The sequence below is a fragment of the Pseudorasbora parva genome, chromosome 12 (genome assembly GCF_024679245.1).
Source record: "Pseudorasbora parva isolate DD20220531a chromosome 12, ASM2467924v1, whole genome shotgun sequence".
NCBI lineage: Eukaryota > Metazoa > Chordata > Actinopteri > Cypriniformes > Gobionidae > Pseudorasbora > Pseudorasbora parva.
Window position 1 is genome coordinate 38,282,237 of NC_090183.1, and position 15,423 is coordinate 38,297,659.

The following is a 15,423-nucleotide window of genomic DNA, read 5'->3' on the forward strand; positions in this document are numbered from 1 at the left end:
AATTATGCCAGCTTTAAAAGCAGCAATATAATAGTAGCCTACTCATGCAGTCCATATATGGCACTAAACATACACTTCACCTCTAAATGAACCGGATCACGAACCAGACGATTCACTATCACTTTAAGCAACACCTTCATATATGAATCATGATCATTTATGAAACATATCTCTGTTCTTTCATCTAAGAGCCATATGTTGAGTTCATCGGGCAGATCGCAGACTCAAGAGAGATACCACAGAGATAGAGAAAGGACATGTGAGAGGCTGTCAGAGCGAGAGATGACTTCAGGCAACAGATGCCCAATTACCATATTTACATAATTATGGTGATGTGGTTGGATCCGAATGAAGTTGTAAGAGCACAGCTGTTGTTGTCCAGCTCAGGCATAGCTCAGCAGAGGAGCAGGCTGAATATTTATGTGACATTTCATGATATTTCAATTGCGTGGTGCTTATCACAGTCAAAAGCATGAAGACAAATTTCACAAGCTTCACCATCTCCAACAAGGTTTGACGGCAATATAATATGTTTAACAAAATATCATGGCAAACCCATGAAAGCGTTGCAGCTTTTAGAGAGTGTTTGCTGACAATTAAATAACACAACTTAGTGGCATTTTGTATTCTATTTTGTAATAAGGGACCTACAGTAGGTAACCCTTTATTTTGAACATCCACTTAAAACATTACAATAACTTTAAGTGAATTCGCAACTACATGCAACTCATTAGAGGATTATTAGTCTTTTAGGTTAAGGTTAGGTGTTAAGGCCCCAATATACTCACAGCAAAGTTGCTATTTTGAGGCAACTGAAAACTACTTTTGACCCAATAAATCCTGTCAATAGCGCAGTATTTTTTGTGTTATTTAAAGGGTGAATTAGTAATATGCACTTATAGGCGGTGTACTACGAGTTTACACTCTGCTTATTACACACACAGGGATGCAGAGCTTGTCTGGTTATCATCAGACCAAGCTCAATTAAAGATTGAACATTGGTCTGGGGAGTCTGCTATGCATTTTCTTCTGCACAAGAGGCGTGATAAACAAGCATTTCACACTTGTCATGTTCACACCTGTCATGTTTGGTCCATTCACACTTGTCATGCTTGGTTTGATTAAAACAAACCCTGGTGCGATTGCTCGGTTGGTGCGGTTCATTTAAACATATGTGAACGCTGCCATCCGAACCCTGGTGCGCACCAAACAAATGGACCGAGACCGCTAAAAAGATGGGTCTCGGTCCGCTTCCAAACAAACTCTGGTGTGGTTCGATTGATACATGAACGCAACACGGACCAAAGACATGTAAATGAACCAAAAACAGGGCATAATGTCACAAGATGTGACGCTACAAGTAAGCTGATTTGACGACGCGGAAAGATCGGTGTAGCCTAAACGTGAAGCAACGAGGTAAAGTGCCTCATCAATATTTGGTCCAGCGAGCATGTTTCGAAAATGCTAGAAAAAAAACACACAAAAAGCATATGGTTCTTCTCATTAAAGGACCTGTGTTGACCATACAGACGACAGAACTGCCATCTCTTTGGCAGCAGATCTTGGTTTCTGCAACGGAGGAAATTCTGGTGCTGTTTTGAACATTTAATGAGCTCTTCGTGAGTTCTCAGCTGGTAAAAATAAAGCCATATACACGCATAAAATTATCGTGTTCAATCCAGCACACAGCATTGTTTTGAATGTTTGGTAAGCAAGCTCCATCGCAAAATATTCGTCATAAATGCCAACCAATCAGGTTGTGACCGTATCCATATGCCTTTGGTTTGGTAACTTTAGGTTTGCGTTAAAAATGTCAGTGTGAACGCTAAGCGGACCAGGACTATATGTTTTGTTTTTTGGTCCGGACCATATGAACCAAACGAACCAAACTACAAGTGTAAACGCACCCTTAAATAACTAGTTTTAGTTAGTTATTGATGCTATAAAAACGTGTGACATCATGATTGACAGTTGAGATCGATGGGTTCTCTGAGTGAAGTTGTCACTGAGGCACCAACTTTTTTTCAGGAGGAGATTGGAGCTTTAGCTTTAATTTCTACATTTATATAACCGTTTATTTCACACCAACATAATTAATTGTTCTGCATCGGTGAGAGACAGGCTTTTGATATCGCGCCTCTACTCCCTGCTACGCAGATTTCGGTCACAAAACACTACTGCGCAAACTCAGTCCCAAATCTGCACAAGTGGTTGTTCAATGGGTAATCTTTTTTTCTTCAATACTCCACTTTCGTGGCATGTTTGATACTCATTCTCATTGGCTATCGTCGGTATCACATCAAAAGGCAACCCGATCAAGAGTCGTAAATATCAAACGGGTTTAGATATATATATGATTTGGGATTGTGGAGACTCTGACGCGATCAGGAGCAGGGAAATAATCGTAATGACACCACACAGTTTAGGGTTGTTGTTTTTTTGACAAAAAGCCGTTTGCGACAAGCCTTGAATTGAGATAAGCAAAGCGCTTACATTTTTAAAAGTGTGGGGCCAGCCACAGTTGTCGCGTGGTTGCAAAGTTACTTATAGTTACAATGTCTAATGTGGAACATTGAAATAAAGTGTTACTAGGATCTTTATATTGAGTCTTGAGATGGGAGTCAAGGAAACTGTTTTTTTTTTTTAACAGGAAATTTTTTTAAAATCTTTTTCATTCTAAATTATGCATGGTCAGATTGCGCGCACAGACTTGAACAACCGCCTTCAACAGAAATAACCAATATCATCTTAGAAATCTGCATGCATGGGACACTTAAAGCACTAAAAAGTCTTAAATACACATTCACTGGAAGTAATCAGAAGATGAAATGAATGAGACACAAACCTCTCTGGAATTTTCCTACTATAAAATACTTTCTGCTTCCTCTTTGAAGACAGCTTCTGCTCTAATAACTTCGTCTACAGGCCTGCTGTTCACAGGCTTTGCGCGGTCCTAGCTAGCTCTCGGCCTGAGCCTTTTCAACTTTCAGATAAATTATTCAGACAGATAGCCTATAAATACCATTCTCTTTTAATGAAATATCCCGGTGAAGCACCGCAGTATGATGTAGCAAACGTAGTCGTCCTGACTTCCACACCCATCAATCTAAATGTCTATAAGAAACCTACAAGTCAAACGAAAACATGCATTATCAAGATCACAAAAATGTTAGCTTTTTAAAAAAAAAAATCATGCAAATGCTGGGTTTGTTTTAACACGTTTGGGTCAAATATGGAAAAATCCAACAGTTGAGGTAAAAAATATAATACTGTTTCATGCATTCTGACTTATTTACACTGTTAAAGAGCTGGATTCTCATTCTAAACTTAAACTAGTTGGACATATGATACACTCCAGATACACTCTTTCAGGATTTGAATACATTTCGTAAAGTTTTTGTTTTTTAAGTCTATGGTCACAATGCATTCACAGTAATCCAATAGACCGTTTTCACATTTCCGGGTTTCTTAGAGCGGAAGTCGTCATAGTTGGGTTAACTATAACGGTGAATGAGAGAATACATTAAATATATATTTTTGTGTCCCCATTTTCTCAAATAGAAAAAGAAAACTGCAACAACAGTGATTTCACAACTTTCAAAAATAGGGGAAAAAATAGAGCGAGATTGATAACACCAGTGAAACGAGAAAAAAAAATATTTTTACCATTACTCCCATAGACCTGTATTAGAAACTCCCTCACAGCAGCGGTAAGTTGTTTTTTGTAATTTGATGCAAAAGTATTATCATACAAACTATTACTGTTATAAATATAGGCTACATAAACATTTTTTTAAGTGAAAATACAAAAAACGTTGCAGGATTTATAATATTGATTACTGTTAAAACGTGTCATCACAGTCTATGAAAAGGGTCCATAATGATTAAATTGCCAAACCTTAAAACACATACAATTTACAAAGTTTAGTGAAGACGCAAATTGACTTGATTTTGGGACAGCACAGGCGAAGCACTGCTACTTGGGCGCAGAGATATCACGCAACACATTGCGATCGCCCAACAGCCGGAGGATGTGAGTATGAGAGCCGTGATATCTCTGCACCCAAGTTGCAGTGCTTCGCCTGTGCTTCCCCATAATGTAGTCCCAAGTCAATATCTGCCTAGGAAATCACCTGGACTTAATCTGCACCGCTATTTGTACTCGTTGTGAATACGCAGGCGACAAGAAGTTTTTTGTGTGATCGCTTTTACTCGGGACATGCTAGCTGTCAACATAGGATTCCATTCATTATGCTAAGCTAAGCTAGCGGCCAAACTAAAACAATGCATACACTGAAACAAAAATGCATTTACCCACATATCTAAATGTAGGAAAGAATTTGAATAAGCCCTATTTATAAAAGTGGTGGAGTATTCCTTTAAGTGCCATGTTTTCCACAATGATATTGAATAGTGTAAAATCACTTGAATGTTCAAACTGGCAAGCCTTTAAACACATACAATTAACACTATCGTGAGGACGCTGCCTGCGTCATGCCTCATTCATCACAACTTTCGTTATTGGTTGAATCAGTATGTTATAACTGATATAATAATAATTCTTGATATTAAAATTCCTGAATAATGGCTGCTGAAAATTCAGCTTTGCCATCACAGATGTTAAAACATTAAAATAGAAAACATTCATTTGAAGTAATAATAATATTTCAGTATTACTGTAAATACTGTATTTTTATCTAATAAATGTAGCCTTGGTAAGCATTAAAAAAAATCTTAGCAGCACCAAATGTTATAGTGCTATTTAATGTGTCAATGTGTGTTATGTGTGAGTTAAAGGAAAGGTTCACCTTTTTAAAATGTGTGTATTTATGATTTACTCAACCTGATGTCAGTAGAGCTCTTTGGAAATATGTGAAATTAAATGATGTTTAGAATTAATTAAATGAATTACACAAAATGATGTTAATGTATGTGCCTTAGGTGGAAAGGTTTGTGCAAATAAGATTTTAAAGCTGTTCTGAAAGATTATAAGCAAAAAGTGAAATTAAATATAAAGCTGATGGACTACTTTAACAGTGTTTAACCTTTTTGGAGATACTTTTGTTGTGTGTATATATATATATATATATATATATATATATATATATATATATATATATATATATATATATATATATATACACACATACAGGTCCTTCTCAAAAAATCAGCATATTGTGATAAAGTTCATTATTTTCCATAATGTAATGATAAAAATTTAACTTTGATATATTTTAGATTCATTGCACACCAACTGAAATATTTCAGGTCTTTTATTGTTTTAATACCGATGATTATGGCATACAGCTCATGAAAACCCCAAATTTCTATCTCAAAAAATTTGCATATTTCATCCGACCAATAAAAAAAGTGTTTTTAATACAAAAAAGTCAACCTTCAAATAATTATGTTCAGTTATGCACTCAATACTTGGTCGGGAATCCTTTTGCAGAAATGACTGGTTCAATGCGGCGTGGCATGGAGGCGATCAGCCTGTGGCACTGCTGAGGTGTTCTGGAGGACCAGGATGCTTCGATAGCGGCCTTAAGCTCATCCAGAGTGTTGGGTCTTGTGTCTCTCAACTTTCTCTTCACAATATCCCACAGATTCTCTATGGGGTTCAGGTCAGGAGAGTTGCAGGCCAATTGAGCACAGTAATACCATGGTCAGTAAACCATTTACCAGTGGTTTTGGCACTGTGAGCAGGTGTCAGGTCCTGCTGAAAAACGAAATCTTCATCTCCATAAAGCTTTTCAGCAAATGGAAGCATGAAGTGCTCCAAAATCTCCTGATAGCTAGCTGCATTGACCCTGCCCTTGATAAAACACAGTGGACCAACACCAGCAGCTGACATGGCACCCCAGACAATGCCTGACTGTGGGTACTTGACGCTGGACTTCAGGCATTTCCTTCTCCCCAGTCTTCCTCCAGACTCTGGCACCTTGATTTCCGAATGACATGCAAAATTTGCCTTCATACGAAAAAAAGTACTTTGGACCACTGAGCAACAGTCCAGTGGTGCTTCTCTGTAGCCCAAAGTCGCTTGACCTGGGGAATGCGACACCTGTAGCCCATTTCCTGCACACGCCTGTGTACGGTGGCTCTGGATGTTTCTACTCCAGACTCAGTCCACTGCTTCCGCAGGTCCCCCAAGGTCTGGAATCGGTCCTTCTCCACAATTTTCCTCAGGGTCCGGTCCCCTCTTCTCGTTGTGCAGCGTTTTTTGCCACACTTTTTCCTTCCCACAGACTTCCCACTGAGGTGCCTTGATAAAGCACTCTGGGAACAGCCTATTTGTTCAGAAATTTCTTTCTGTGTCTGACCCTCTCGCTTGAGGGTGTCAATGATGGCCTTCTGGACAGCAGTCAGGTCGGCAGTCTTACCCATGATTGCGGTTTTGAGTAATGAACCAGGCTGGGAGTTTTTAAAAGCCTCAGGAATCTTTTGCAGGTGTTTAGAGTTAATTAGTTGATTCAGATGATTAGGTTAATAGCTCGTTTAGAGAACCTTTTCATGATATGCAAATTTTTTGAGATTTTGGAATTTTGGGTTTTCATGAGCTGTACGCCAAAATTATCAGTATTAAAACAATAAAATACCTGAAATATTTCAGTTGGTGTGCAATGAATCTAAAATATATGAAAGTTTAATTTGTTTCAACTTTAACACAATATGCTAATTTTTTCAGAAGGACCTGTATATATATATATATATATATATAAGAGGAGAAGAGAAGCCTGGAAATTCCACAAAACATATCCTTTTGTGCATCCCAGAGGAAAAAAGAAAGCTTTTGTTTAGATTCTTTCTTAAAACAGTGCCGCCACCTACAGACTTGCCACAATTTGAGCATATTCAGAGCAATGCCAAAATCACTGACCTGCATTTACGTCTATATGAGTGACACTGACTTACATACTGTATATTCAAATGCAGCACTGTTATATTTGAAAGTAGCAAAAACAAATGACTATAAAAACACATGACAACAAAGTGACAGCTTTTGGCCATCTTACATACTAAGCAGCATGAAGCATTAATTAACATGTGGTAAGACATCTGCCATGCTCCTAATGATCTCCTGAGTGCAACATCTTTCCAGCTAAGCCTCAAAGTCTATTAAATCTCCTTAGCATGATGAAGTCTGTCTAGAAAATAAATATGTAAATGTGCGCTCCAGTGAGGATAGACACACTTTGGTTTGCATGGCTGAGGGCGGACAAAGAGTGACAAAGAAAAGCAGTCTGTGGTATCGCAAATGCAGTAGATAGACAGAGGACTGTCAAATATGATGATGACGATGAAAATGAATGAAATTGAGCTATAAGTGTCACAAATCGGCATGCCAACACCAAGTGTCACAAGCAATCACATCACCTGGCGTTATTCTTCAATGAACGACACAGTCCGTTATTATTGTTGACTGAGAAGTAATGAAGCGAGATTGTGGCTATTGTCTCACTTTTTCACTAGACAACACACATAGCCTACATTTGTTCTTCTCTCATGGTCAGACTTCCTATTGACATCTACTATTTTTATCCTTAGCAAATTATGTTCTATCTTCTATTTAGTACATATAAGATTATTTCCCTGTGGGTACCATTAGCTAAAGGTTAATTAAGGTCTTATTGTTCTTGTTGTTGGGACATTTGGTCCCTACAATTAAGGCAAAACCTAACCCACAAAAAGGGAAATATGACCACTAGATGGCAGAGAAATACCATTGAAAAATCAGCCACATGCCTCTGTAAGGTCCTTTGAAATATCGTTACGCCTTAGTTAATTCTAGGATTATTCTCTGTTTTTCTAGATTTCCAACATTTTGGAGCTATAAAATATTTGGAGCTATTTATACGCTTGCTAGAAAATGTATAGGCCTACAAGCTAAATCAAAACAGAGCCTATAAAATAGGTTACAGCTAGAAAATAAAAAACAACCCGTTTTATCCATAAATTGTAATAATGCTAGGGTAGGCTATGATTGTGTTACCTGCCTTGTTTTAGCGACAAAAGCAACAGGAGTGTCCCAGACAATTTGAAAGTAGAATACAACCTATATACAATGAAACCCTTATATTTAATATCGTCATCTGTCACTATTGGGACTGACATTGAGTTACTCCTTCAAAAGACGGTTAACATTACGAACGTTTGGGACTGTTCTCAGTCCCAGACAGACACCTTGCCATCAGGGCTATTAGTCTGCACTTACTGCTGCTGTAGACGATTTCTGCGCCATTAAATCGTTTCCAAACAGGTTTCCCTCTCGTCTACTACCTGCCCTGGCCTGGTTCACATCTACAGTTGCTCTTCCCAAGTCTCACGCTATTGGCTTATATCCGCTTTAGAGTTTTCTGATTGGCCAACACTCGCGGGCAGATACTTTGAGGCTTGCCGCTTTGGAGATTTGACCTGGCCGTCACCGAAAGTGTTTCTTAATTTAATTACAAAAACATCTTTACCCCGTACTTACTATTCAGCTCCATTCTTTAGCATTAATTCTGACAGTGACCATCAGAATTCTGGACCAGTTTACCAAATTCAGTCCACATTCCAAGAAATCCTTTGTTTAAAGAAAGAAAAGAAAAAGAAAATGCTTAACAGCTGTTGGAAAATTGGTCTGCAATCAGCATTTTGCATATTCCTTTCACTTGCACTGATGCTCGCCATTTATTTCAGTTTAGTCCTGTAATAATAAGGGCACAATAATTTAATCAAATCACAAATTCTCCTTGACAACAGCAGCACACACAAGGGCAACCCTTTGCAAAAATATAGGTCAAGACTGTGTATTCTCCTATTTGTATATATATTTATGTTAATTTATTTTTATATTTAGGCCTATTAAAAATAATCTGAAGATAAGTTTGCTTGATAGCATAACATTTCGTGAGTTTCATAAATACATGCACAAATGTGCAGCTATAAATAACTATTAATAATCTAAAATGTCATACATGACAAAAATTCTGATTAATATGCCAAATGCTAGCTGTCTTATTGGATTGCTAGATGGTCATATTGGCTTAATCAGGTTTTGGCAATCAGGTTAACGTGTCAAAATATGGTTACATTTCTAAATAATGGGAATACATCACACCATTGCATTCAATCCCCTATTGCAATTGCATTTTGGCTATTGCAATCCTTGTAGGGGCATTTTGTCCTCATAACACAGGGTTTACCAGGACCACACACACTCTCTCTCACACACATTTACAGAAAATTACAGACCCTGCTAAGCATAGCATCTACATACTCACAAAGCGTGCTCACGCATCTTCAGTTATTGTGCAGTGTTGCCAAGCTGTGCTGCTTTCACATTCATGAAAATCCTTGCCATTAATTCCCTGGGATGGAGGCGAGGCTGGACCACTGATGAAATATATGCCAGAAGCCCTGCCAATTTCTATCTGAAAGCCAACAGACATCTCATTCACTTAATGCTGTTTTGGGGAGGGGAATGGGGATGATTTTTTTTTTCCTACACCGTGGACTTATGCATCATGATCAGCAGAGAGTGAGAAAGAAAAGACTCTGCCTGAGGTGGGTCATTTATCTGCCTTCCAATAGCTCTTTTATGGAATAATGACATTCTCCAGGATATTGAAATAGATGGTGGAATAAAAAAAAAAAACAATAAGTGAAGTGAAAAAATTTGAAAAAATTCAAGCAACTCCACAATGCAAATACAATTTTAGCCTGAAGTATCACGTCTACGTAACACTAATTAACTTTCACAGTCCAGTATAGGCATTAAAAAAAAAAGAAAACAAATACAAATCTGTTTTTTACATGAAACGGAAGTTGCGATAGTCTTCTCTTCCCTTTTGTGACAAACACTATATTGCCAAAAGTATTGGAACACCCCTCCAAATAATTGAATCCAGGTGTTCCAATCACTTTCATGGCCACAGGTATATAATATCAAGCACCTGGGCATTCTTTTATGAAAGAATGGATCGCTCTTAGCATGGTACTGTGAAAGGTTGCAACCTGTGCAATAGGTCTGTTTGTAAAAAATGTCCTCACTACTAAATATTCCATGGTCAACTGTTAGTGGTATTAGTATGCCTCTGGACTCTTGAGCATGCGTTCTCTGGAGTGACAAATCATGCTTCTCTGTCTGGCAATCCGATGGAGTCTGGGTTTGGTGGTTACCAGGAGAACGGTACTTGCCTTACTGCACTGTGCCGTGTGTAAAGTTTAGTGGAGGGGGGGTTATAGCGTGGGGTTGTTTTTCAGGGGTTGGGCTTGGCCCCTTAGTTCCAGTGAAAGGAAACCTTAATGCTTCAGCATATCAGACATTTTGGACAATTTCATGCTCCCAACCAGTGCTCCCAACCAGTGAGGTTGTGGGGCCCTAGGCAAGATCATAAAAATGTGCCCCATTGGAGTAAAAAAAAATGATTTTAAGATTGAGGGGCCCCCCAAGATAAGGAGGGGCCCTAGGCGACCGCCTATATTGCGTAATGGAAAGGCCGGTTCTGCTCCCAACTTTATGGGAGGAGTTTGGGGATGGCCCCTTCCTATTCCAACATGACTGCACACCAGTGCACAAAGCAAGGTCCATAAATACATGAATGAGTGAGTTTTGTGTGTGGAGCAACTTGACTAGTCCTGACCGCAACCCGACAGAACACCATTGTTTTAAATTCGAGCGGAGACTGCGAGCCAGGCCTTCTCGTCCGACATCAGTGCCTGACCTCACAAATGCTTCTAATGGTCAAAAAACCCCATAAACACACTTCTAAACCTAGTGGAAAGCCTTCCAAGAAGATTTGAAGCTGTTATAGCTGCAAATGGTGGGCTAACTCCTTATTAAACCCTACGGATTAAGAATGGGGTGTCATTTAAAGTTCATGTACATATTTACAATTTACATATGATAAGCAGAGATGATGGAAAATCATACTGAGAGCAGCAGCTTTCATTTCTGTTCTGAAAGTTGCAAGACCACAGCAAGCACAGTGAGTGCATGTTAGAAATCAGGAATGATGAGAGAACATTGTGCTTGGTACGTTTTTTTGTTGTTGTTGTCTTCAAAACGGACAAAGTTTAAATCCCGTCTGGCTAGCGTTAGACACATAATCACATTAGGTCAGTAGACGGAGAGAAGGCATGTCTTTTGGGGCTGTTCGAACACATTCAGACACATGAGCGTCTACACTATGAAAGCAACCCGCATTTCTTTTGTTGAATGCTTTTGACAACCTCTGGAAGTGGTCAAAAGTGGACAAGCTCAATACGTTTTATACCTGTATTTAGCGTCCTCCGTGATCCGATCGACCAAAACGCATCTTAATATCAGGTGTAAACGGGGCCTGAGAAGAGCCTGTCATTCCAAGCATGAGGGGAAGTTATTTTGATTAAAAATTATGATTGCACATGAATTAAAAAATCAATAAAAAAAAAATGTGCATGAATAAATCATTCATAATACAATTTCCACACACGCACACGCACACGCACACGCACACTTACACGCACACACACACACACACACACACACACACACACACACACACACACACACACACACACACACACACACACACACACAAACTTTAATTAAGAAAACTCACACAAGGAAGAGTGCTTTTGTACTGAATTGTACAACTGTGTTCAATAATTCTGTTAGCCTGTAAATGAAAACATGGGCTTTCTCTGACATCAAATGCAATCACATTGTTCCAGAAAGCTAATATTCCTATTCAATCCTTTTTCAACCATAGTGAACATTTTACTAATGGGCCTCTGTTGAGCCTGGTTTCTCCCAAGATTTTTTTCTCCATTCTGTCACCGTTTGAGTTACTTGCCACTGTCCTGTCGCCTCTGGCTTGCTTAGTTGGGAACATTTAATATTCAACAATATTATTGATCTGACTGCATTGACAACACTGTATAAGAACTCAACTGAGCTGGAAGATGACATCACTGTTTTCTTCAAAGCTGCTCTAGATAAATTAGGCCTAACTAAATTAATAACAAATTAACTTTAACGACCAAAATTAATCAACACTGAACTTACTTAAGCTGGACAATGGCACTATTTACTTTTAAAGCTGCTGTACAGCCGAAAAAACCTTTGTTACATTATATTCCTGTTATCACTGTAAAACTGCTTTGAAACAATCTGTATTGTAAAAAGCGCTATATAATGGAAGCTTATTTCCAGAACAAAACAATATCCCTCAGAATTGCTAGATATAAATTTGCAATTGCGTGTTTATATCTTACAATTCTGACTTTATTTCACTGTAAAAAAACACACACAAAAAAACGTCTCCAATTGAAAATTTTCTAGTGACTGATCACATCTAAATTTTTCAGTATAGGCTAAATAGAATTTGTGCAATTTAATTTACAGAGATTAAATTTGGGGGTGATCAGTCACTAGAAAATTTTCAAATGGAGAAAAACACTTTCCAAATTAAAGTGTTCTCAAAATAGTGATAGATAAATTTGCAATTCTGACTTTATCATATCACGCAATTCTGAAGTAAACTCGCAATTGCAAGAAAAAAAGTCAGAGTTGGGAGATAAAAAGTCGCAATTACCTTTTTTATTTTTTATTCTGTGGTGGAAACAAGCTTCCGTATAATAAATAAAGATGACTTGACTAGAGTTACTACTACAGGAGGCATGCCAGCTGGCAGGTTGGCATAACACACTGCTCTTGTAGGTATTGGTATTTCAGACAGCCATCTTCCATGCCAACAGTTCCTGCAAATCCTCACACAAAATATTCAGGTGCACACAGACCTCAACAGAGCTCAAAATGACCATACCATCTAAACAAACCCGTAAAGGTCCCTCTCTGCTTGGAGAGCAAAAACACTGTGGCTTGAAATGATGTGAGATATCATTTCAGAGCATAACAGGAACAACGAGAGGGAGAAACTTAAAAAAAACAAACATGCAAATTCCAATATTTATTCACTGTCGTGTGACTCATCACAATGCAAATACTTTTATTGCAAGTGCATTACTGTAAACTGTTTCTTTTTTAATCTGACAATTATTGTCTGTGGTAATCAACAGGCAGTTAAGTAGAGGACAAATGTACCCATCATCTTCAAATAAATGTTTACTTTATTATTTGAACAGGGTAAAATCGGGCTCCAAACTATAAACGCTGATTCTCCATTCAGTGAGGGGAAAAGGCACCAAGCAAAAAGCTGTGATATAAAAGATATGTTACTCAGAGTCGAAATACAAAAGTAGAGCTATAAGTCTCCAACAATATTGAAAGCATAACTGTCTCCTAAAGCTTCCCTCCTTTGGACAGCAGATGATTGGTATGCCTGTGAAATCCTAAAGGCTCCCAAGAGAGGTGGCGCCTGGAGATGATAAGATCCATTCCCATCAAAGGTCAGAGCTGGTTGAAGAATAATATGGTCAGCATCGGGCAAAATCACATCACATTGCTTATCATATTCCTGCTAGCCTGCAGAGTCTCGGTCAGGGAAAAGTTAAGACTATCGTCAAAGAAGATAGATGCAAATTAGTGAAGAGAAAAAAAGAAACAGGTGAAGGCCATCTGAAATGTTTTAAAATGGTGCTTAACGATTTCTATGAAGTCAAAATGTTTGGTTCTAATCCCATCAAGAATATTAAATAGAAATAACATATAATATACATTGTATTCAGTATAAAACATCAGATGAATGCATCTGTGTATTGCACAAAGTTTGAGAATGGTTATTCCAAATCCTAAACATAAAAAAATCACTATATTGGCAAAAGTATTGGGACACCCTTTCAAATCATTCAATTCAGGTGTTCCAATCACTTCCGTGAAAGGTGTATAAAATCAAACACCAAGGCATGCAGACGCTTCTACAATTTTTTTTGAAAGAATGGGTCACTCTCAGGAGCTCAGTGAATTCAAGCGTGGTACAGTGATTGCCACCTGTGTAATAAGTCCATTTGTGAAATTTCCACGGTCAACTATTTGTGGTATTATAACAAACTGCAAGCAATTTGGAACAACAGAAACTCAGCCACAAAGTGCCAGGCCACGTAAAATCACAGAGCGGGGTCAGCGCATGTTGAGGCGCACAATGCGCAGAAGTCGCCAACTTTCTCCAGTTAATAGCTACAGATCTCCAAACTTTTTGTGGCCTTAAGATTAGTTCAAGAACAGTGCATAGAGAGCTTCATGGAATGGGTTTCCATAGCCGAGCAGCTGCATCCAAGCCTTACATCGACAAATGCAGTGTGTTGGATGCAGTGGTGTAAAGCACGTCGCACTGGACTCTAGAGTAGTCGAAACGTGTTCTCTGGAGTTTCTCTGTCTGGTAATCCGATTGGCGATTGCCAGGAGAACGGTTCTTGCCTGACTGCACTTTGCCAAATGTAAAGTTTGGTGGAGGGGGGATTATGATGTGGGGTTGTTCATTGGTTGGGTTTAGCTCCTTAGTTCCAAAAGACTGTCATTAAAGTTCATGTGCGTGTAAAGGCTGGTGTCCCAAAACTTTTGCCATATAGTGTATACACCAGCTTGTTTTTACACATTTCATGACACAAATAAAATTATTTTTTCCTCTCTAATTTGACATAAAGTGCTGATATTACCATTCATGTATTGTGTAATAGCTGTTTGAGAATGTAAAAGGTCTGCAAAGTCCCCGAGATCAAAGTGCAGGATAAATGGATCAGTTCTAAGCTGCCTGAAACATGTCATCAGTAATTTCAGTCTTACTTCCTGCATGAAATAAGACTTGTTGAAAAAACTGACATAATGCCAGCCTATTCTTCTTTGCCCGTAAACAACGACACAATTGTTACTGTTTGTACACAAGTGCTGAGGAAGCCTCCAGTGCTGAAATTCAGATACGGTAATGGCCGTTTTGTGTCCGGCATGCAATGTAAGCGGCAAACCAATCACAACAGACAGTAGGCTCTCGGAAAGGAGGTGTATAGAGAGTGAATCCTTTATCAAACAGTTTGAGACACTGCGACAAAAGAGTTGATGCTACAATGTGTATTATGAGAAAACGAACGTGTTTTTTGAAGTGTAAACCTATTGTTGGAGACCTCCAAATACAATTGAACTTTAAAAGAGGCATAATAATAATCCTTTTTTTAGTGGGTCTCAAGATTGATTATACCTCTCTAGGTGGGCCTAACCATGACAATGTTTGAGACCTCAACCTACTGTACCAGCGAGACACATCTTTTCCTGGTATTTAATTTTTTTTAAATGTGTACAAGCATAGCTAAGTAGCTGATTGTCTTCAGTGATGCTGCATGTAAAGTGTGTGAAAACCAACCGGTTGCATTATAATGCAGCTTTTCTTATCTTCTTCATCATCTTATAACAAGGCTTAAAAAAGATAAAATCTTCTTGGCCTGCTGAAAATCTTTGAAGATGACAGAATAAGTCCTCAATGCCCCCCAAGAAAACCCATCTCA

The 15,423-nt window shown here is 38.5% G+C and overlaps 1 protein-coding gene across 3 annotated transcripts in view; it reads right to left on the bottom strand.

Annotated features, from left to right (window-relative positions):
- Positions 1 to 8,299, bottom strand: part of prok2 (prokineticin 2) — a 46,098-nt gene extending 37,799 nt beyond the window's left edge. For 2 of the 3 annotated variants that reach the window (XM_067458513.1, XM_067458515.1), the window contains exon 1: positions 8,216 to 8,299. The gene's annotated coding sequence lies outside the window, so the exon portion shown is untranslated. The remainder of the gene's footprint in view (positions 1 to 8,215) is intronic. The other variant, XM_067458516.1, reaches the window with a different exon arrangement.
- Between the last annotated feature and the right edge of the window lie 7,124 nt (positions 8,300 to 15,423).